The sequence below is a fragment of the Natator depressus genome, chromosome 11, assembly GCF_965152275.1.
Source record: "Natator depressus isolate rNatDep1 chromosome 11, rNatDep2.hap1, whole genome shotgun sequence".
NCBI classification, from domain to species: domain Eukaryota; kingdom Metazoa; phylum Chordata; order Testudines; family Cheloniidae; genus Natator; species Natator depressus.
This window is the reverse complement of record NC_134244.1, coordinates 51,838,355-51,863,171: the sequence shown is the minus strand read 5'-3', so window position 1 is coordinate 51,863,171 and position 24,817 is coordinate 51,838,355. Positions and strand designations below refer to the sequence as shown.

At 37.3% G+C, this 24,817-nt stretch overlaps 1 protein-coding gene across 1 annotated transcript in view; it reads left to right on the top strand.

The window, feature by feature from the left end:
• The window catches only part of HIBCH (3-hydroxyisobutyryl-CoA hydrolase), a 92,610-nt gene that overhangs the window by 21,719 nt on the left and 46,074 nt on the right, over positions 1–24,817 (top strand). The gene's annotated exons all lie outside the window — the stretch shown is intronic.

Sequence of the window (24,817 nt, the reverse complement as noted above, 5' to 3'; positions counted from 1 at the left end):
ATTAAAAACTCCATGGCCCAGCTGTGACACAACAACTGTTTTCTGCATATAAAAGCCAGAGTCAGCATTAGGGGGTAGCAAGCAGGGTAATTTTCTGGGGCCCACACCAGAGGGCACCATAAAGCTAAGTTGTTCAGGCGTTAGTGTTAGCCCTGGGTTGCAGTTCTGTGTGGCGGGGCTTCGACTTTCTGCTCTGGGCTCTAGTGAGTCTAACATGGGCCATGCTTGGTGGAGCCCCTGAGACCTGCTTGCGGCCCCTGGTTGAGAACGACTGCAATACAGTATATTACATCTGGTGTTTGGTAGCTATCAGAGTTTGCCTTTCCTTTACTTTTCACATTGAGTGGTTGGGGTGCAAAGACACATGTTCAATGAAACTTTTAAAATATGAGTTGAAAACTTGTAGGGATGTTTAAAATATTAAACATTGCCTAGAATCAGCGCCACATACTTTTAAGGTGTAGTCATGTGGGTTGAATGGAATTTTTTTTACTGACAGGATCTAGTGTATTCTCTATTCCAGCATGTATAGTGTGCACAGGAAACCTGTCAGATGCTGCAGGGAAGCAGAGCTCCAGGGTTAATACAAGATCTTAAAATAGCCCCACAGACCAAGACCAATCTGGCTATTAACTAATTAGTAGTCCCGTTTATTCATTTTAAATGGTATCTTCTTCATTTCAGTATCATTTAGTTCTTGCCACAAAGATACTTTGAATTTAAGGAAGTTTGTGTAAGTGTTGGAGCTCCTGCTCCCTTTGAAAGCTTACCCGAGCAGTAATGAATAAAAATTTTTGTAGATTTTTACAAGTTTAATGAATGCTATGATTTTGCTTAAGATGAGTTATTGCATTTGTAAATGGCCTGTACAATTGCTGTAACTTTTTAATGCTTGTACTCTCTCACAGTGCTTAACAAAAAACAGAATTAAGATGAAGCCTACGATACAATAATTTATTTAACTAGGTACTGTGGCAAATTGCTGGCATTACTTTGATGGGCCTCGCACTCTCTTCTTGGGGAGGGTTCAGGGCACCGTTTCTTTCCCCTGAACTGGGGTATTAACTGCCCAACTAGTGTCCTGGAGGAGGGGAGTGGAGAGGGAGGGACCCAGGCCCGCCCTCTACTCCAGGTCCCAGCCCAGGGGCCCAAGGCATAGCGGTAAACCGCTTGAACTAGCAGTTCCTTCCCCTGGTCTACTTCTCTCTCCTGCCCTTCAGCTTGTGCGGCTTCCTGTCCTCCCTCTGCACAAACCAGGTGTCCCTTTACCTAGGGGTCTTGGTCTTCTTAGCCCACTGCAGCAATCCTCCAAACTGCTCTCTGCTCCTACACCAATCCACTCTGCTTCAACTCCTTCCCCTGTCTGATTGGAGCAGGGGGGTTTTATCAGGTGACTGGCTTCAGGTGCTTTAATTGGCTTCTGGTGCTTTAATTCATCTGTAGCAAACTTTCTTCTCTCTACAGGGAATAAGGCTTCCTTCTAACACTCTCCTGCTGTCCTCTGGCCATGCTGTATCACAGGACTTATTCCTTACCAAAACATTTATCACAGATTGTTGCTAATTCCAAGAAGCTGATGTTTAAGTGTTTCAGGTCTCTAAAGTACATCATGGAACATTAGATGATTGAATCTTCTTTTCCCTGCTTATCGAATCAGTCCTGTGGATGGTTTTTTGATGTTTTTAAAACCATCTGTATTTATAGTTGCTGTTGACAACATTTGCCAGACCAAAAACAGATCAGGGAAGAGGCAAGCATCTGTCAAGATAAAATATGGTTAGGTAGAAAAAGGAATGAAAACAGACCATGTTAATAATACATTTCAACTTAAGTGTAGCAGCATGAGACCACAGCTTGAACCTTTTACCCACACGCTGCTGATTGCTAACTCTAATTTTATTTATTAGAGTTAAGGTATACAGGATGTTATGGACAGGTTTAAATAAGGAGTTTTTGGAATGTTAGCCTAATATGTCTTTTTGCATAGATACTGAGTAAACAGTAGTAATCAGGCTACCTTTGTTAAATTTCATATAGCTAGAATGTCCAAAAAAAGTAGCAATGTGTGTTTATATCTTGACTTTAGTAAGGCTTTTGATACTGTCTCGCATGACCTTCTCATAAACAAACTAGGGAAATACAACCTAGATGGAGCTACTATAAGGTGGGTGCATAACTGGTTGGAAAATCGTTCCCAGAGAGTAGTTATCAGTGGTTCACAGTCATGCTGGAAGGGCATAACGAGTGGGGCCCCGCAGGGATTTGTTCTGGGTCCGGTTTTGTTCAATATCTACATCAGTGATTTCGATAACCGCATAGAGTGTACAATTATGAAGTTTGCAGATGATACCAAGCTGGGAGGGGTTGCAAGTGCTTTGGAGGATAGGATTAAAATTCAAAATGATCTGGAGAAATGGTCCGAAGTAAATATAATGCAATTCAATAAGGACAAATGCAAAGTACTCCACTTAGGAAGGAACAATCAGTGGCACACATACAAAATGGGAAATGACTTCCTAGGAAGGAGTACTACGGAAAGGGATCTGGGGGTCAGAGTGGATCACAAGCTAAATATGAGTTCACAGTGTAACGCAGTTGCAAAAAAAGCAAACATCATTCTGGGATGTATTAGCAAGAGTATTGTAAGCAAGACACGAGAAGTAATTCTTCCGCTCTACTCTGTGCTGATTAGGCCTCAACGGGAGTATTGTGTCCATTTCTGGGCGCCACATTTCAGGAAAGATGTGGACAAATTGGAGAAAGTCCAGAGAAGAGCAACAAAAACAATTAAAGGTCTAGAAAACCTGACTTATGAGGGAAGATTGAAAAAAATTGGGTTTGTTTAGTCCGGAGACGAGAAGACGTGAAGAGGGGACATAACAGTTTTCAAGCACATAAAAGGTTGTTTCAAGGAGGAGGGAGAAAAATTGTTCTTCTTAACCTCTGAGGATAGGACAAGAAGTAATGGGCTTAAAATGCAGCAAGGGCAGTTTAGGTTGGACATTAGGAAAAACTTCCTAACTGTCAAGAGTGATTAAGCACTGGAATAAATTGCCTAGGGAGGTTTTGGAATCTCCATCACTGGGGATTTTTAAGAGCAGGTTGGACAAACATCTGTCAGGGATGGTCTAGAACTAGATAATACTTAGTCCTGCCTTGAGAGCAGGGGACTGGACTAGATGACCTCTTGAGGTCCCTTCCAGTTCTATGATTCTATAATCACATCTTTGCCAGCAAAATGCCATTTTAAATTAAATACTTGGAAGATGTATGATTTGCAGTCTTGGATAGCAGGGAACTCCCCCTGTGAGTCCTCTAATGCCGGTTATTGAGAAACAAAAATATCATGTAAAACCCTTGAGTCTACCATCCTCAATAGTGGCTACTGAAATTAATCTCAAATACTCTAAAGCTGTTCTGTAGGTTACTCTAGATTTTTTGCTTATTTACATGCTAACCACTGTCCTTGTGCTTAACAAAACTGAATTAAGTTAGATATTGATAGCCATGAAGCATTGCTAAACACGGCATGTTATATGGGGTAACGTTCTATGTGTAGAGCATTTGTAATGATGCTCAGTGAATCCTGTCTTAAAGAACCACTGAAGAGACTTAAAAAAAAAATATTGCTTAGCGGTGGCGGTCTCCTCATAAAAAAGGGGCAGAATTGTGCTCAGTGCACGTGTCAATAGTTGCCTTATAGGGCAGAGAAAAAAGTGGCCTTGTAAATAAGGGAAGGTTCTTGTGCCTATTTTACTTCACGATTGTATTCTCAGTCATCGTTTCCTGTATGAAAAAATACAGTTCAGATATAGATTTTTCCTTGCATAATTAAGTGTGATAATTAATTTTTTTAAACTGTGTTAGATGATAAACTTTGTCTGTTCTGTTATAACTTTGTTTAAACAGCAACCAGAAATGAGGTAGCTGCTTTACAGAGCAAAACATAGTTCCTGATTGAAGAGTTTACAGTGTAATTTTATGTGAAAATAGCAACATTGTATCAAATGTCCACAATTGAGGCATAGCAGAAAGTTGGGGGAAGAGAGGGAGCTTTGCCAATATTCTACCCTCCCCACAGTTAGAGCTCTGTGGGAAAATTCTATTATAGCCTTGATTCTGCAACTTCGCCAAGCTCAAATTGCCAGTAATTTTAACAATGGTTCTCACGGTGAGCTACAGCAAGATAGGGACGTAGGAGCTCTGGGTTTACAGGGATCTTCACCTGGATTACCTCAGCATAGTCATGAACAAGCTCCAAAAATTTACTTCCCAGAAAGAACTTAGTTTTCGTTCTTTAAAGAACATCTTTTCTTTCCCAGACAAATACCCAGATAAGCAATATATGGAGTAAGGCTGACATTCTGTCTCACACAGAACTCAGATTTCTTCATTTGGTTCACTTGCTTTTAAAGCATATTTGTCAGTAATATTAATGGTGTCAGTTTTGGCATGTTCCAGTAGGAGAGTATGGGCTTAATCCTGCAATTGTCTTATGTGCAGAATTTAAACTGAATTCAAAAGCAGTTTTGAGTGCAAATTATTAGTTTGATCAGGCAGAGAGGGGTTGGAAGAGTTGTAAGAAAAGCCATAGTTTGAGTTCAAAAATTATTTTTGGGAGTACAGAAACCTCTTTAGAGCCAAATAACTTTGAAAATCCTGGCTTAAATTCTGGAAAGTGACTCATAATTTTGGGTGCTTCAGTTTAAGTGTGTCCAACTTGACACACCTTTGAAAGGGGGCTCATTTTCAGAAAGCATGTGCTCAGCATTTGTGAAAATCAGATTTCAAGTTGGGCAAAGTCATTAGCACCTTCTGAAAATTTAGGCCTTCTGATTTTATTAGGGAAGGTGTGTGTCATTTGCAAAAAGTCATTTTTAGTGCAATGGAAACTTCAGTAGGGTTTAGGCGATTTTTCAAACTCTAAATTTTTGCCTTTTTAAACAGTCATGTAAATCCGTTGAGGAAAAGATTAGTATGCAGGTATTTTCTAGTGTCCACATAAACCAAAACAGATAAATATGATTTAGTAAACAAATGTTGCCTCCACTTTTAAAATAATATGAAGCTTTTTAGAAGAATATTTGTGCCATGTAATTTACCACACTTGCAAACTGTATTTTACGGAGAAGTTGCACAGTATGCTGAGCTATAAACTGAATCTATATGGCATAATTAGATTACAGTATAAAATATCATGTAATTAGAAAGGGTCATACGTTGTCATTGACCTGTGTTTGAAACTTCTATTGATGTCAAGGGAAGTTTTATGTACAGATAAATGGCAGAATATGGCCCAGCATTGTTAGTTGTTCTTTTGCTAGAGCAAAAATACCATAAACTGTTTTTATGTAGTTCATCTTAAATAATGATATTTAGGGCTTGTATCTAGTCAGCAAATAACGGGTCTGTGTACTCTGTGGCAAACTGGACCTAACCGTTATGGCCATCTCTCTGGATTCTGTAGCTGTTTGGTGCAATAGACTAGAAATTCTGCATGTTCAATTTACAGTTTTTAAAAGGCTTTTAATAAATTCAGTACAGAAATGGATACAATTATCAAAGTAACCCCTGTTTATTTTGATAGTAAATTTATTTTATTTTATGTTGCCACACATTTGGTTTTGTATTTGGGGCTCTCAAATCTAGGACACTTTTCCACATCCCATGTAACTTCCACTCTGGGTCTGAACAAGCCGGAGTCTGACCTTTCACTTACGCTACAAGGTCTGTCTGTTTTCCAGGGAGTCATAACCTGAAGGTCATAACCTGTAAGTCATAACCTGAAGGTCAATAGGAGCTAAAAGAGCTTGCAACTTACGAAAAACAAGCCACTTACTTAGCTGTTCAAAGATGGATGTAAGAACTTAACGTTAGGCATCTAAATATGAAAAATTTGGTCTTAGGCTATTGAAGACATCGTAAAGAGAAGAAGTTGGAAATTTTGGTCCATCTAGTAAGGAGAGTTGGAGAGGAATTAAACTCATTGGTTAATTTTATAAGTTTTGAATTTGGTGTTTATACTGTAAATTCACCTAAACTTTAGAGCTTCGGCTGGGCATATTTTATAAATCAAAAATGATAAATGTTGGGAACATTCTTTTTGCATACTGTGATTTATATTTTTATTAATTTTCGACCACTTATCAATATAAAAATGTGAGTAAATAGATTTTGGGTTACTTGAAGTCACAGAATGTAGAAATATGAATGTTGCTTGAAGGTACATTGAGGTACTCTGTATCTTTTACAGTACTGCACATATAAGAGAGTGCCAAATCTGACTCTTAATTGGTTTTTCTTTAAAATTAGACAAACACCTGATTCAGATCACTTTCCCGTTTCTGACACATATAAGCAGATGACAGTGGAAATGGCAGGGAAATATATTAATCTATAGGTATATTTTTATTCTTTGTGACAATTCAATTTGGAACTGGGTACACAGTGAATGATAACTATCTATAAATCTTGAATTGCTGTCAACATTTGTAATGGATGTGTTTTTCTGTAAGAATTTTAAATGAGCCAGTAGGTGGGGTTGTAGAGCTTATTAATTTTCTGAAGCTTACGGTGTACTCTTCTAGAATTGTAATTTTTTGTGCCACATAAAGTTGCTTGTTTTTAATATCTTCAGGCATGTGTAAGGGCTTCAGAATAACCTGCTCAACTGACAGAAGTGTGGCTAATAACAGTAAGATGAAAATAGAACAAAAACTGGAGTGAATTTGACAAGAAACCTTATACTGAAAATCAGTGGGACAAGTTCTGAGTGCAAGGCACACACTGGACCTGTGGTAAATTAGTTTGGCTTATGGTAATATGACAGCTACTCAAATGGTTATTTCATTTGTTGACTTCTGCCCAGCCAAAATCCAGACGTTTTATTTTAAAGGAATGCAAGAGGCAAATGGGCAAGAGTTCTGTGTACAGAACACCAGAGATAATATGCACAAGGTGTAATACTGATATGCAGGGTGGGTTTTTTTTTGTTAACAGTAGGGTGAGTTAAAGATGTAGGGATGGCTTAAATTTGGAATTTTCTAGAACAAAAGAAATCCCTTTCCCCTGCTGTAACCCTGATATCGGGGCAATTGAATGGAGGTGTTGCTTCAAGAGCTTTGCTCTCTCCGCAGCACCCGTACTTCCAATTGGGCCTTGCTGCAACAGGAACTTAATTATGTTGGTCAGTCCAGTTACTGGTCCTGCCTTCATAAAGTCAGAATTTCCAGTCTAATTAGGATTGTGTTTCATATACACTGTAATACTGGTTCTCAACAGTGAGAGTTAAATACTTCCAAGGCATAGCAAAGAGTAATTGCACAGAACTTTGAGTAATTATAAGGTATAACCCAAAACTTGTACTTTTAAAATCTCATAATTTTGAGTAATCTTGAATAAATTCATTTGCCACTCTCTCTCCATATTTTTTCCCTTTGAAGCAGACAAAGATCTTGAGATATCATCAGAACACTTCTTGTGAATTTCAGAAACACCCTATTAATTGAGTTTGGCTTAATTGACTCTGTGTTTTCATTTATTTTCTCATTAAATGACTTGTATACTATTTTTTGAAGTGTGAATACTCAATATGGATTATGACCTCAGGTGTAATTGTTGTGGTAGAAAAAGAACAGCACTCTTTTTTAATAATGAGTTAACCAGTTTTAAAATGTCAGCAACACCTCTGGCTTTCAACAAAAGAGTATAATGGCCTATTTTGGGGCAGGAGTCATTCTTTCCATTTTCATTATAAATCAGATATCTTTCTAAAACACAGATCATATTAGCAGACACTAGCTCAGTCGTAGTCCCTATGATAAACTTTGTTCAAGAATTATTCTTTTATTGAGTCATTCAAAGTCCTTTTTACATAGTGAAGAGTTTAGATTGATTTTTGGGAAGAATGAGAAAATAAGTATGCTAGCCCTTTCAGCAATATGTTGAACACTTCTAATCTGTTTTGGGGTTTTCTATGTAAGCAATACAGACTTGTCAAAGTTTTCACATTAAATTTCAAATTAAAATATATTCCAGAATACTCTCCAACTTTTTCATGCCAGGCCCATTCTTACTTTCCCGTCATCATATACAGAAGGATTTTCATAGATGATAAAAGTCTGCTAAGCAGTGCTTTGCATATTTTTCCTGACATAGTCTTAACAACCAGCTCTAAATTAAATGCTGTTAAGAGTTCAGTTATTTTTATCCATAGCAGAGCTCTTGAGCTGAAGAGATAATATCTGACAGCCAATTTTTTTCATTCATTTCACTAAGTGTCAGAATTTTTTTTTATTTTCTAACTTATAAAATAGAAAACTGTTCAGAGGAAAAAACAACCAGAAAATCATTAATATTTTAGATGAAAACAGCGTCCAATGTTTATACCCACTGTCAGGCACCTTGCTGTTCGTTGGTGAGTTTCGCTTACGAACAAAGTGTTCTTGCATTTCACACCAAACAGGAGCTGGCAATCACTGGAAGCCCTGTATGGAGAAGAAAAAAAAAAAGAGAGAAAAAAGGTTAGCATACTTCTCAAGTGGCCAAGGTTCAAGAGTGGGATAAACACCCAAAAACCAGACAAACAGTTTGCGCTACAAGTTTGAAATAAGAATTCCTTTTGCATAAACCGTATTTCATGATTCCATATTTCTGACAGAAATCTACAATAGAAGTGAGAAGAAATGTGTATAATGAAGGCAATCTCTTATAAGGAGACGGTTTAGAGAGATGAAATCAAAGTTTAGAAAAGTGCAAAAATTATTGCCCAGTTTGCTTTGTTTGGGGCATATATATAACCTAAGTTGTATAATTTTTCTGATGCTTATTGAAAAGAACCACACCAAGCTGAGAAATATTTGCCAGTGCCATGCCCAAAATATCAGTCCTATTATACATTTAACTGATCTGCTTAAACTGAGAATTTGAGGCAGTTGATTATTGATGGGTATTATCATTCAAAGTCAGGAAGATAGAAGAGTCTTTGTTAGCATATTGTCCCATTCCATGGATATTAGACTTTAACTGAAAAAAATCCTCTTGCCTCATGTCAAATGTAGTACCATCATATCTAGTAGCTGCTAAATAGGATAGAAACCATAACAGCACATAGGTATAAAATGTGTGTATGTATATTTTAAGTCTTCTTTCATCTCAAGTCTTTGGTTTAATAAAATTAAAGATTTGAGATGGAAGAAGGCTTTTAATATTAACAAATCAGCAGTGCTCTTGTGACATCTTGGAACTATAAAAAAAGAAAACACCATGATTTTTTAAACAGCTGATTCTTGCCATTAATTATATTTTACTCCAGCTACCTGTCCATTGTAATTATTGTTCTGTGGCACTTTACATGAAGCTATGAATGTTGTTGTTTAGCTCTCTGGTGCTAAAAACTTCTTTTTCTAGTAATGACATCCCTTCTATAAAAACGATGGTTATGCTAGCTAGAAATAAGTACGTTATTTGTACAAGCTGCACAAAGGATGTGTCTGTCATCCTGCTTCCAAGGGCACCTCTACAGTGAGGTAATGCCAACGATAGGGGTGTGATTTCTAAAGCACACCAACGTGTTGCACATTAATTAGTCTGTACAGAACCTGTTGGTGTCTAAAGTTCCCTAATACGCTTAAATGTAGTACTGTTTCAGACTTTTAGTGCACACCCACAGGACCCACACAGACCAATTAAAGTGCAACACATTAGTCTGCTTCAGAAATCAGATCCCTGTAGCATGCATTACCCCACCATGTAGACAGTCCCCTAGAATTCTAACCAGGCAATGGAGGAAGCTCTCAGATTTGGCCTATATTTTAGGCTATAAAACTGCAGCATTTAGTTTTGAAAGCTAGGAGTTGTACTCAGAAAATTGACATTGTGGTTGAAATTGACATTGACATGTTCATTCTGTCATCCATAGTAAAATTGTTCAATTTACAAGTCAATATGACTCTTGTAGTGCCTAGCATGACACAGTCTGCCAGAGTTGTGAAAGTCAAATGGGCTTTTGTCTCTTGCATCTTCACCAGTGTTATCAGAATTTAACTGCCTTTTTTTGTGTTTTGTTTTGTGAATCTGGGAGTCTGAATAGATTCCACTCCCTCTCCCATTGCTTTATTGGGTCTGAAGTATTAATGGTATTTACCTGGTTTTTGTCACTAAAGTAAGTGAATATGACTCAAATATACACTGGACAAATATGGTCAATTAAAGATGCCATTTGTTTGGTCACTCTTTGGTATTCCAGTTCTCTTTTCCATTCTTTAACTGCATCGAGGAAAAAATTGTTAGTCTTTAAGGTCCAGAGTTTTCAGACTTAATCAGGTGGTTGTACATACACAGTCAATTTTGGTCACTTCACGGTGCAGTTGCAATAATTGTACTTATAACTTAGGTGTGCAATAGAGCACCTATTCTGAAAAATTGGCCTTAAAGTCTTAGCCTGGTACCTGTTAACAAAATAAAACTAACAAATCCATATATCTTATAATTTAGAGGTAATGATATTAACAGTTGTACATTAGAGCTATAGTGATGTAACTCTTCCTTTTTCTGCTCTGAAATGTTTTATCAAGCTATGAGGACAGTCTCCCCATTTTGGGCAGTTAGTTGCCAAAATGTTTAAAAACATGAATATAATAATCTCCCTATACAATAGTAAGTCATCTATATGTAATTGATACTTTTCATATTTCTCTATCTGACTAGGGACAAGTTCTCTATGCGAATGGCTGAAAATATTTATTACTGCATAGGTAATCTGACAGTAAGAAAGATCTAGTCCATGGATTAATTCATTCTATATCCATAAAACAAACAAACAAACAAACAACATAATCTAGCAATGTTTTCTCACTTGAAACTGTACCATCAATTACTCACACTATGCGTAACTCCAAACCATCTTTAAGATCTCATAATTTTTCAGTGTAATTGACTCTTATCAAATTAATATTGGAGTAATCAGTTGATCAAAAGTCATCTTGTCTCGTAGGAACCATAAAACTTGTAGTGCATCATCAATAAATCTGTGACAAAGTGAACTCTTTAAATTTTCCCTGTCTTGCCAATCTCTTACTCTTTGAACAGAGTAAATATCAGTACTTCGTTTAAAAATAAAAAAAGGCCCAAAGCTAGAGAAGAATATGTACAAAATACTAATAGAAAAAAGCTTCCAGATGAGCCTTTAATACTGAATATATGAGTTTCTGTTAAGAGCTTGAAAGTGAGTTCATAGAATGAACATAAGAACGGCCATACTGGGTCAGATCAAAAGTCCATCTAGCCCAGTATCCTGTCTTCTGACAATGCCAGGTGCCCCAGAGGGAATGAACAGAATAGGTAATCATGAAGTGATCCATATCCTGTCACCCATTCCCAGCTTCTGGCAAACAGAAGCTAGGGACACAATCCCTACCCATCCTGGCTAATAGCCATTGATGGACCTATCCTCCATGAATTTATCTAGTTCTTTTTTGAACCCTGTTATAGTCTTGGCCTTCACAACATCCTCTGGCAAAGAGTTACACAGATTGCAGTAACCAAAAAAGTAGAGTCCTTCCTTTGTGATATAAAAGTTAAAATTTGCAATATGGAGTTACATACACAAAAGGAATAATTTGGTAACAGATTAACAAACAGAGGCTTGACTCTGCAAATTTAAGTCTTAACATTTTTGTGTTTAATATACATTAGGTTATGCAATTTTCCCTTTCTTAGAGAGAACATATTTTAGGCCAGTGTGCCTCACATTCAGTTATAGAAAATAAATTTCAAATGGCCACGTTTGATAAGCATCTTTAAAATTGGTGTTTAGAATTGACAGAATCCTGGCAGTAGCAAAACTGCTGGACACTACTGGAATTCAGAATTGAATGTGATCATCAAGGTCAAAATCAGACGTAGGAAAGGGTCAGAATTTGTGCAGATTACTAGTATACCAAAATTTCCTTCAATATAAAGCTTCTTAAAGGTTCTGTAATGGAAAAAAACAAACCAAAAACCAGACCTCAATTTCTGTATTGCTTTCTTTTTTCTATATAGCCTTACAGTTTTGTGCATATTTCTGTGCTTCTCAATTTGATTTAGAGAGTCACATTTCACCTTATGTGGTGTTTTACAGGTCCTTTACTTCCAGTAGATGTAGTTATTTTCTCTATATGCCTTTTAAACACTTGATTCTGTGCTAAATATAACTATTGCCTACTGCTGACTCATTGTCACAAGAGAACTGAGTGTTCTGTATGTGCAGTGCAAATATAAGAACACACTGTACTATGTGGAAGTTATTTGCCTTTGTTTCTGTAGTCAGTGTAACTCTAACAGTGAGCAAATTACAGAAAATAGTTGCTGATGAGTGTCAGTGGTTGAGTGTGTGATGTTACACTCCATATGATTTTATGAAAATGCGCTGAGTGTGAATATAATGTAACTGGAATATGCTTCATGACAAAGGTCTCTTGTAAGGTATCATTACAAAGCTTATAATCTACCAAGTTTGTTCATCCTGTTTGTACGAATGTATCATTCTTGTATCTGAAACTAGGAATTTAAAATATAACTCTGAGGTCCTATTGTAGTTATGCAAAGGGTGGGCCATTAATGGTGGTTTAAAATCTTGATGGCTCTCATCAAGTAGGACAATTGACTGTAGATGGCTCTGTTTACTTGCAAGCCTTCTTGTGAGTCAGGTTGGGAAGAATGGAGGCTTGGGGTCTCACAGGACATGTAACCATGTCACCTGGTACTGGAATCCATCTTAAACCTGGGGCTTTTCCATTTAGAAGGAGGGGTGGGGACCCAAAGAGAAAAAAGATTCCCGCCTTGTGCCAAAGCTATATAAAGGGATGGAACAGAACAAAGGAGGCTCCAGTCATAAGAAATCCCTAGCTACCACCTGAGCTGGAACAAGGACTCTACTGGGGAACGGATTGGGCCCAGTCTAGAAAGGAGTCTAATCTGTGAAAGAAGCTTATTGGAACATCTCTGAGGGTGAGATTTACCTGTATTCAGTTTCCTACTGTATTTGGCTTAGACTTGCGTGTTTTTGTTTTATTTTGCTTGGTAATTTACTTTGTTCTGCCTGTTATTACTTGGAACCACTTAAATCCTAATTTTATATTAAATACAATCACTTTTTGCTTATTAATTAACCCAGAGCAAGTATTAATACCTGGGGGAGCAAACAGCTGTGCATATCTTTCTATCAGTGTTGTAGAGGGCAGACAATTTATGAGTTTACCTGTATAAGCTTTATACAAAGTAAAACAGATTTATTTGGGGTTTGGATCCCATTGGGAACTGGGTATCTGGGTGCTAGAGACAGGAGCACTTCTTAAGCCATTTTCAGTTAAGCCTGCAGCTTGGGGGACGTGGTTCAGACCTGAGCCTGTGTTTGCAGCAGGCTAGTGTGTCTGGCTCAACAAGACAGGGTACTGAAGTCTCAAGCTGCCAGGGAAAACGAGCTCAGAGGTAGTCTTAGTACATCAGGTGGCAGTCCCAAGGGGGTTTCTGTGACCCAACCTGTCACAGAATATTAGGTGATATTACTCAATAGTGGTTGAGATTCATCATAACTAGCATGGAAATTTTATCAGTACAGTTAGAGACATGTTGTTTAGCAAAATTTGATCAGCTGTTCTGTTATACTGTGTTAATGGATGTAGCAAAATTCCTGTCAGGTAGTAGTCGTATTACTAGGAGGATGTATTGCTCAGAAGTGATATCATTCATAGGCATGAAATACAATCACTTAAAAGTGTGAAATATTATGAAGTAACTTATAGCAAATAGAATTTCATTATTCAAAGGAACTTAAAATAATTTGAGTGATAGCTGCATTTGTTGTGATGTTCTCTTCCTACTTATTCAACATTGTGTGGATGTCACTCTTTGTGAAACTTCTCTTGTTGCTCTTAGCAGGTGCTTAACTGTTTTGACATCAAATGGTAAGTCTAAAGTTTTACTTGTTTTTCCTCCAACAGGTGTTTATAAAAATCAGAGGGGTTAATTTGAATGACTACTTTTGTTGTTTTTGTAAAAATGAATGATTTGTTTCTTGATGGGCTCATCCTCTCTGGATGGCAAGGATGTCCAGTGGGAGGGGCACTTCCCTCACTGTTTGAAGTGAAACATTGCCTGTACCCAGGCTGCAGGGTTTAGCCCCACCACTAACTCTTTGAGCCACAGTTTGGGTTGGACTGCTGACAGGGAAAGAAGGAAATAGAGGGAAAAAAACCAGGAGAGACGAAAGAGGAAGGTCTGCCGCCAATACCCCAGGGTCCACAGACTGAATCCACCTTCACCCATAAACTGTTCACTGGCAACACTATGGCGCATAAGCAGCCGACCTGGAGCCTCTGATACCATTTCTTGATTTATATGGCAGAAGCAGAGGATTCTGTCCAATAGCTGTTTCTGTGGCATGGCATTAGTGGGTGTGGTTAATCCAACAGTCTTTCCTAGTCTAGATGGCTCTTCTGTTATGAGAAAACAGCCTTGCAGTAAATTCAGATTGTCTATATGCGTTGTCTCTGCAGACTAATGATTTACCTTCCAATATATATGTGCAACTTAACATTTGATTGCTGTTTTATGTTTAAAAATATCTAAATGAAAGTTGTGTGCATATATTTTTATTTAAAACAAAGACTAAAGAATTGTAAGTGACTTTAAGTAATGGGATTATAGTATGTAAACAAGTTTAGGTAAAATGACTGAAGAGTGAAGGAAGGAAGGAAGAAAAGGTTAAGGATGATTGGCTACTTTACCTCTCTCATTTTGGTAATGATCTGTTTATAAGCAATCAGCAAAAGCAGGAGGCTGGAAATATAGTTACAGTGTAGGTAGTAGGTAACACTTATTTTTCAATTAGGAATTTTGTGATGGTCCTCAAATACATAAAGTTCCCTATGGGAAAATCACAAGTGAAGCACCCATACCTATCTCAGTATTGTGATAACAGCTGACCACTATCTTTGTTTTTGCAATATATCAATCTGCTTGTCTATTTATAGTGTGTGTATAGACAGACACATTACATACAAAAATTAATATTCTTTTAATTAAGGCTACAAAGTCAAGCACTCAGAAGTTTAGAAGTATTAGTATAAACATTGCATTTGCAAGCTTTGTTTAGACCCCTTGTGTTTACGCATTATAATATGGCCTTTAATTACATCATCACATGCTATTTTTCCACAGGACCTCCTGCCTCATGGAGTGCACAGGATGGATGTTGCTCATGGAATGAGCAGCTATTCAATATTTCATTTTCTCCTCTTTGGTTCAATGTATGGCCCCAGGCCTTATTTTTACTGCACACTACTCAAACACTGCTCTGAATACAAAATTATTAATTTCTTCCCGGATTTTTCTCTGGAATTCATTGCTATAGTATCCAAGTGCTTCCACAAACCTAAATTTATTTTCACAAAACCCCTCTGACAGTGGGGTGGTATTATTCCCTTTTTACAGATGGGGAGCTGAGACACAGACATTAGTGTCAAAAATATCCACTAATTTTGGTTGTCCAATTTGAAATGCCTCTGGCCTGCGTTTTTTCAGCATTTTATAGCACTTTATTTGTGCAGAGAATGACTCTCACTGATGTCAGTTGTAGCTGTGAATGCTCAGTTCTTCTGCAAATCAGTCTTCAGGTGTTTCAAGTTTTGTTTTATATATTTAACTATTTCTCTTTCCACTTAGTAAGGATGATATCTCTTAAATCTTTACCCTTTGATAATCAACACTGTAAGTGTATCGCAGTACTGTGATGTTAGAGGACTTGATCCTGAGTTGTACCAGTCAAGCTATGTGTACACTGTTCCTTCGGGGACAGCCCAGTAACAGGGGCTAGATACTGCAGGAAGCACTCATAACTCTTGGGGGTTGGTGTATGCCTATCACTACCCTGCACAGAGAGGGTGAATTCTGCACAGACTAGCAAGTCACTGGTTCCATGGCCAGAAATGGATTGTCTCAGGGAGCTGTGCCACAGCACGCACAGACAAGACTGCTTCACACTAAGGGAAGGTTGTGGTGAGGTGCCTCACAATCCAGAGTACCCCTGGAGAATGTCACATATCTGCTCTGAAAATCTGCCATAAGGCAAAAGTTATTGCCATCCTAAAGCTAGATAAGCTGCTTTCTGACCCCTCCCTCTCTTTTCCTCCACAAACACATGTGCACACATACAAAATAGAAGCTTCTTGCCTAATCTACTGCATTCATACATTCACAACTGAAGGTATTTATTATTGTGAAATATGCAGAATAGTTTGCAGATACTTATCTCCTATACTGAGTCATAAGTCCATAGGAGATCGACTTGGGAACTGCGTAGCACTAGTAATATAGAATATTGAAAGCAATGTAGAAGCAAGACTAAAAAAAGATTCAGTTTGCTGATCTTGCACTATATTTACCATCTGGCATGTTGGCATGACTGCTAAGCTCCTGCTCATGATCCTAGAGACAAATGGTACAGTTCATTCTGTAGCTAATCTCTGACTAGAATATCAGCAGCTCTTGACTTTTTTTTTTTTTTTAAAGCTATTGAGTGTTCTAGGATTTATGCTAGCATATGCAATACTTTCAGGGAAGAGCTCATGACGACTCACTTTATTAAAAAAATATGACCTGATTACTACACGGTACTTGGTGGATTAAAAAACAACAAAATTACTGACTTCACTAGTGCACAATATGAAAGAATTGTTAGCGCCATTTTCCACTTAGATAAAAGAAAAGAAAAAAAAGAGCTTTCTTGAACACTGATAATACAAATACCAGACCTGAAAAAGAGCTCTCTGTAAGGTTGTCTCTCTCTCACCAACAGTAGGTCCAATAAAAGATATTACCTCACTCACCTTGTTTCTCTGATACAAATATCTGTTTATTTTAACATGATGTAGCACTTCAAATATTAGGATTCCAAAATGTGAGAAACATTATTTCCATTTCAGTCATGGGGTTATTGCTACACAAAGAGGCCAAAGTAACATTGCAAGTCAGTGTCTGCTTTGTGAGTAGAGGGCACATCTCATGCTGTAGTTTGCCTTTTTTTTTTTTTTAAAGTTAAACTTTGGTGTACTGAAAAGTTTGTTTTGGTTTTTGCTTATCATATGAAGCTGCAGTACTCCTGCGCTGTTGTGCACCATTGGAGCAGTCCAGAGATCTTGCACACTTCCTCTTTTATACATTTGTTCCTCCTTCCTTAACTCCACCATCTTCCTTGCTAAACACGTTTGCCTCTTTCTCTCTAATTGAATCTATGCCTAAACCCCGATGAATGATCTCTACCTTTCATTTGCTTATCAGACTCTCTCTCTCTCCCTCTACTTCCCTTTTAGCTCAGGATCTCCTCAGTTTTTAAGGAGGAAAGTGATACCGTCTGAAGGGATGGAATCCCCTGCTTGCCTGCCACCTTTCTGTGTCCCTGTGACCCCCCTATCCACACCTGTATCTTGATTTATCTTGTTCCCAGCATTATTCCCTTGTTCTTATTCTCAGTGTTCCTTTCTTATCTGACCTCTCCCCATTTATTTTTTCCTTTAAAAAAATACAAGGAACACAAACTCCTCAATTAATTCCTTGTTCACCAAGTAACTGTGGCCCCAATGCAGCAAGATACCTAGTCACATGCCTAACTTTAAGCATGTGCATATTTCTGTTAACTTTAATGGGATGATTCACAAGCTTAAAGTTAAATACGTGTTGCTGTACCTTGCTGCACTGGGGCCGCTAGCTCTGTGCTTGCGTTTGTTTCAGAGGGGTTGAGGTGGAAAGATGTGCAGACATGGTGCTTACAGGAGCCAGAATGCTACGTGCGGGGGTGGGGCTCAGAGGATCACAATGCTGGAGCTAACCATCCGAGCGATTTGAGTTTACTTTTTCTCCTGATCCTTGGTATCTGTCTGGGTTTTAATGGCTGTCCAGCTGCCATCTTATAGACTTCTAAACTATTTCTATGGCCACTAGGGAGCAGTATGGAGGAAACTGATTTGCTGGTGTTTACTGGACCTTTCGTAGCATCAGATGCTGCAGAAAACCCTATAAACAAACTGAATGAATCCAGGCTTTTTAAATCAGAAATCAGCAGAGCACTACTTATACACTATTTCATTACCATTGTTAAACACAGACAATTATTTTAAGTCCACAGATGTTTCATTTAAAATCAACATTAGCTGAAGAGTAGCTCTGAATAGAGATGAAGAAGAAATTTGCCCTACTATTGATCCCTTATATTGTCAGTATCCTGACCATGCTCGAAGACTGCTGGAAGAAAATATAAATGTCATGTACTATGTCTTCCTTAACATTCGTGGAGTGTTGGATAAGCATAGAGAAAAAAGAATGGGTGAATTTAGCATTTGACATCAGTGTAGGGTGACCAGATGTCCCAATTTTATGGGGAGAGTCCCGATTTTTGGGTCTTTTTCTTATATAGGTTCCTATTACCCTCCACCCCCTGTCCTGATTTTTCACACTTGCTGTCTGGCTACCCTAGGTCAGTGTCACCAGCTAGTGTGTAAACACAAAAAAAAGTTTTTTCAGACCAGATCTAAGTCTTTTCCTGCCATATAGGGTCTACTTTCTGTGGCATTGGAAGTCTCAAATCTTCTGTTTCCCCCAGTGTCTTGGAAGAATCTTTGATAAAAGAAATATCTGAATGCTGATGCCATGAAGCTTTGTAGGCTTGGTGGAGATAAGAGGTAGAAAGTGACATACAACATTGAAGCTGCAGCAAGAAAAAAATCTCTTACCCTTACTACTAAAAATAAGAAATTGCAGAATAATTCTAATTGAATAATCAAATGTTAATCTTGTCTGTCTATTACCTAAAAAATAAAAATACTGCCAAGTTTTGTGTTAAGGCAATACATATGTTGCCAGCTAGCTTCACTATATCAATGGATTTCTAAATCAGTTTTAAACTGTATTATATATAGTTGTAGCTATAAATTAGATTAAAGTTAAATTAATGTACACACACTATATCGGATACATGAATAATATATTACAATTAAATTATACATTATAGTTATAGATTGTGCTCAATCCGATCTAACTGATTACAGTGGGTTTGGTGGGACCAAATTTGTTTAAATATCTAGGACTATATTGGAAGAGAATCTACACATAAAAAGCCAGGCTGGTAGTTCATCAGATAAGAAGATTCAAATACTGGAACTTTGCTAAGTAGGGCTTGGATTTTGGCCATAGATAAAACACAATACAAGCAAGCAGTAAAAAATAATATGAGACACTTGGACTTGAATGGCTTTTGGCAATGAACTGGAGCACAAAGAATCAGTGTGTGTCCAAAAAATGCCAGCATCAGGCATGGCACAAACTTTGTCTTTTGAATTTAGAAACAGGGTTTGAAGAAAGAAAACATTTAAAACTGAAAAATGGATCATCAGCAGCGACATGGATAAAAAAATTGATTAAAAAACATTTTTTATTTAAATTGAAATTCTTGGCTTTTAAGTACAGGTTTATTTTTAAAAATAAACATTTAAAATTAAAAGCCTATGTGACATTCTAAGATACTTATAATCTATTAAAATAATTTTAATTAAATAAAAATTTTAATATTAAGCCATAAGTGTTTGCTGCCAAGTTTTAAAGGAAAGTCAAACCACCAAACTGGTAGACATCACTTGCTAAGCAGCTAGAACCGGAGTTTGCTGAAGTGCTAACCAGCTTTTCACAGCAGTAGAATCTTCTGCAGGTTCAAAGAGAATATTTTCTTCATTTCAGTTTAGTTAGCTTGTTCAGTTCAATGACCAGTTCATTCAAAGTTAAGACATTGACTGGGAGTTGAAAAAGCAGGAAGGTTTGTTTTCCTCTTCCAGCTCAAGAATAAAAACTAGGTGTGAGAGGATGAGATTCACTGGTTCTAAAAATCTTGAAGAACAGGGTGAGCAGAAACAATCAGTTCAATTAACTACGGATAATACTTCCTTAGTTTTATATTTAAAACATGTTTTGATAGACTCTTACGTATCCACTGTATTTAAGGTAGTCTTACTTAATACAAGTTAAAATGCTGTTTTTGTGCATTAAGTTAAGGTAATAAAAGGTATATAATCATGATTTAAATCAACAAGCAGGAAACCTTGATTTAAATTGATTTTAATCATGTTTTGCAGTTGTACTTTTTACTGATTTTTCAAAAAGGTCCTTCTCATTGGTGGTATCCATTAAAATATGCTGATTTGCAACTATTTATAGCCTTTGCTCTAAATTTGGCACTTTTTTGCTAACTAGGAGGATACATATGTCTGTACCACCAATGAGAATGAACTTTGAAAAAAAAAATCAGTAAAAAGTACAAATTTAAATCAAGGTTTCTTGCTTGATGTAAATCGTGATTAAAATTGGTGATTTAAATCACTGGTTTAAAATCAGTCCACTCTCAGTATTATCGTAAATAGCGTATACTAACTTGATCAGGTATTTCTCAGCAACATATCTACAACAATTAAATCCCAGCAGCTATAAATCATAACTAGTGTAATTAAGTCCCTAGGACACCCCACAGTCCTCCTTTATAGTCGCTTTCTTTTTAAATGTAAAATTTGTGTTCCATTAAGCAGTCCAAGTTTATACGAAGGCTCTTGCCAAACTTGCAGGAATTGCTTGTTTCAATAAGTGTTTTGAGCTTTGAATAGACTTAGTTTATTGTCTCTGGTCATTCAGCACATGATAGTCTTAGCTCAGTTTACTTTATTATGCCGTATTGATCTTGCAAACCAGTCCATCCGGTTTTTTAGTAACTGCAGATAAAACTGAGTTATGCTCTTTGGGCTGGTCCATAACATTATGAATGATTAATTGTTCTGCATTTTATGCAGACAGATTAGTTTTGATACATCTTAAAGTAAGACTCACTATTGTCTGAAAGCCTGGGTAATGCTCTTAGGCCATTGACAAAGTTATTGATCTAATGTAATTGTAAATCTCTGCGTTCTGAAGCTTTTTGGAGTAATTCCACTCATTTGCTTTCACCACTAACACCTCTGAAAATCTGTCAGCTGGAAAAGATTGTTCTGTGTTGCTTTTAATGCATCTGTATTTAATGATTATACTATTTCGTGTCCAGTCTGTGTTCATCACTACATTACCTTTGGGCTTTGAGCCTAGCTTTTCAAGATCGGAATGGCATCATTTAAGTACATTTTTCTGATTGCTGGAGGAAAACCCCCGGAAAGGAACACTCAATGCAGAGAATTTTAATAGTTATATTGTCAGATTTTTTATTTGACCAGTTAAAATCATATCCACTGGTATGAATGTGAGTTGATATTAGAATTAGGCTTCTCTTTGCTATGCTACATTACTGCAGTCACTCTTTCTATAGCACTGCATCCCTGAAAACTCTTTTTTTCCTTCTACTTGATGTGGTATGCATTCACAAACTGAATTTCCCCTGAAATCTTGATTCTGATTGCTTAGTAAACAGATGATAGTATTTTACAGTTTTGTTGTGAGACAGACATTTTATGCTTGTAAACTAAATATGTACAAGGGTATTAATTCAGCTAAGGAGTCCGCTCCACTTGATACTCAGTGCCATTTTTTATACACAATCAGAACAGAATATGGTGAATATCAACAGTCATTCAGCATCTTTATCATTTTGATTGTTATCACCATGCTTAGTATTCCTAACTGCTGCACTGCTAAATCCACGCTCAATTTGTAAACATCTTCTTTTGGATGTTACAGGTTCTCAGACTTGCTAATATCATACAGGCCAGGCTACAGTGTAACCCTTGATGGAGAGTGTAGCTGTATTATTTTTTTCCCTCTATATAACAATAACCATTTACACAGTTTCTTCCCATAGAGAAGCCTAAGGCTCTACAGCCATCATGAGGTCGGGGGGTAGGGAATTGAGACTGGAAATTAATGACATTCACTACACAAAAATTGTACAAGGTGGTATTTCTTAGGAAGTCTTGTATGTAATTTACAAAGTTCAGCTAGTTCTCTGGGCTTCTAGAGTTAGCTTATACAATCAGGTAGAGAAAGCATTGGCTTTGGAATTGGGAAATTTTGTTTCTTCATGGTACAAGACTGATATTATATTTTTCTGCACTTAAGTGTTTTTAAACAATTTGAAATAGAAGTCCTTAGTGTACAAGACAGGTGCAGTACTGCTGTGTTGCAGGATATTGCTTTATTTTGGGGGGAGGGAGGGCAGGAATCAGTACCATTAACTATGTGTGCAAAAAGCTACATTTATTCTGTTATACTAATTCATTCTCTGACCTCAGCTGTAAAATACTGATTGCCTAAAATTAGTCAGTTACATGAGGGTTCCTTTTTTGTTTAAAAAAAAAAAAAATTCTATATTGCCTGACTGCCTTCTCCTTTTTATGCGTGGTTATCACAACATACAGGGCTTGGGGGTAGGGGGGAGAACCACATGCCCCACTTCCATATGATGAGGAAGCTTTCCTGGGCGAATGCTTTCAGCTTCAGCAGAATCTACACTTGCATTTTCAAATAAAAATTTCCAGCCTTACTGCTGATTACAGCCTGACACTCCATTGCCGCAGGATGGTGAAACCAAATTTCACACTTTAAAAATGTAAGACCCCCTCTGTCAGCCTAAAATATAATATAAATGCTAAATACTGTGATGGGTGGGCATGTGTGTATGCACACACGTACCCTACTCCCTTCTCAGGCCAGAATCAGAACGGCTCAGCTGTGTAACACAGGCACTATGCTAAGAGGAAGATAGAACCTCCTTCAACTCAAGTGGTCTGTGTGAGGAATGGAGTGCTAATCCTCACTAACCCTCTGAAGTTCTGATGACATTGTGCTACAAACCATAGCCAGCAGAAGTGTTAGGTGGCCACTGAAGTGTTAAAATATTTTATGTTCACCCTTTAAATTATGCTTGAGCCGACAATCAAGCCGTTGTCCACTAGTTTGTCATTTTGTACCTTAAATATGAGATAATGTGAATTACGGATGTTGCAGAATGTAGCTGTACTCTTTGCAGTCCCTAATCTTTATATCCAATCCTAAATTGTTTGATTTGTCTTTTTGTCCTTGTACACACTTGTGATGAAATCTGCAAGAAACTTCCTCATTTCAAAATTTGGTTTTGTTCCAAATCAGAATGAAATAATTTTTTCCCCTAAAAAGTTCTTGCAAACTAGAAATTCCAGGAAAAAATTTGTTTTGGAAACACCAACACAGATGTTTGCAAATCGAAATTTGCACCCAGTGGACAGGCAGTAGCAGAATGAAACTGACATAGGAAATTTTCCAACCACTCAGTTCTAGTAATTTCCTGTTAGATACCAATATAATTTTTATTTATTTATTTTTTTAAAAAAGAAGAGAGTTCAAGAATTTGAGTGAAGGCAGAAATAAGATGTATGAAAATTGTTTTCAGTTTGTAAAAATAAATAACAACCAAAACCAGAATGTACTGGCACTGTTACAGTTAGTAGACTTATCCAGAATAAGTTTGGTTCCCCTCAAAGACCCATCATCAGGGAACTATCTGAGGAAATAAATTAACCTTACATTGTATTTTGAAGGTCATTCTCTTGGATCTAACAGGAGGGACCGGAGTTCTAGATAAAAGGTATTCCATTGAGAACATTTTGCCTCCAGTCCCAGATGTTTGAATATTGGGACTGTTCAAGCACAGCACTCTGGCGTGCAGCTGTTGGGAGAGAAGCAGCCTTCTAGGTAGCCAGGACTAACTATACAGAACTTTATAGATCCACCTGCAAGGTGAGAGAGTTTCAGAACTCAGGCTGCAGCCTGAACCCAGAAGTCTACACTGCAATTCAACAGCCCTGCAGCCTGAGGCCCACAAGCCCAAGACACCCATGGATTTTTAAGTGCAGTGTAGACATAGAGAGCACTCTGAATTGCATTCAGAAACAGAGATGGAGGTGGTGCAAGACTTTTGGATAGCGTATTGAGTGTTCCCTGAATAAGTATACAGCTAGTTTTCTGCACTAGTGGGAGATTCAGAAGTTTCTTCAGGGGTAACCTCCTATAGAGTGCATTGCAGTAATTAATTTGGGAGGGAAGTAATCCTACAAAAAACTAGGCTGGTTGTCAGTTTAGCACTTTTAGCCTTTTGCCTATGCTAAAATTAGTCATTCATTGCTCTTCAGATTCTTCCGTCGTTTTATTTTAATGTTGGATTATTTAAAAGTGATCTGCAAAGGAAAAGAAAAAATGGGCTTGTGCCTTTAAAAACAAAACAAAAAAAACCCCCACCACACTTTAAAATTAGGTTTTTGTCTATACGGGAAAACTTGAAGGATATCTAGAAAGCTTGTCTTATTGACATCAGAAGTACTAAGAAAGGGAAATCTAAATTGTAAGGAGGAGTGATAGTCATTAAGACTGTTTAAAAGTCTGGTTATGTTTTTAAAAACACTTGGGAGAAAAGTTCTAAGAATTCAACACTCCATTGCTGATGCCGTCACAAAAATGCTGAAAATTTGAGTTTTAATTGCCAATTAGTTCTTCATAGAAAAACTAGAAAAAAGACTCAACATTTCTGATTTCTGAGATTAAAAATATATATACACATATGACACTATACAGAAGCAAATGAGGCACAAACATATTTTTTTCCTTTGCAAGTCATTTAAAAATATATTGTTTTCCATAAAAGGACTGTATTTTAGTAGTTTAAAAGCAGGAGAATGAGGGCTTGTCTAAATGGACACTTACATCACAGTAAGCTTAGGTGTGATCTACCCCACTGTGCATTAAGTGTCCGCGCAGAGCCTGCTACTGCACACTCAGAGTTCCCTAG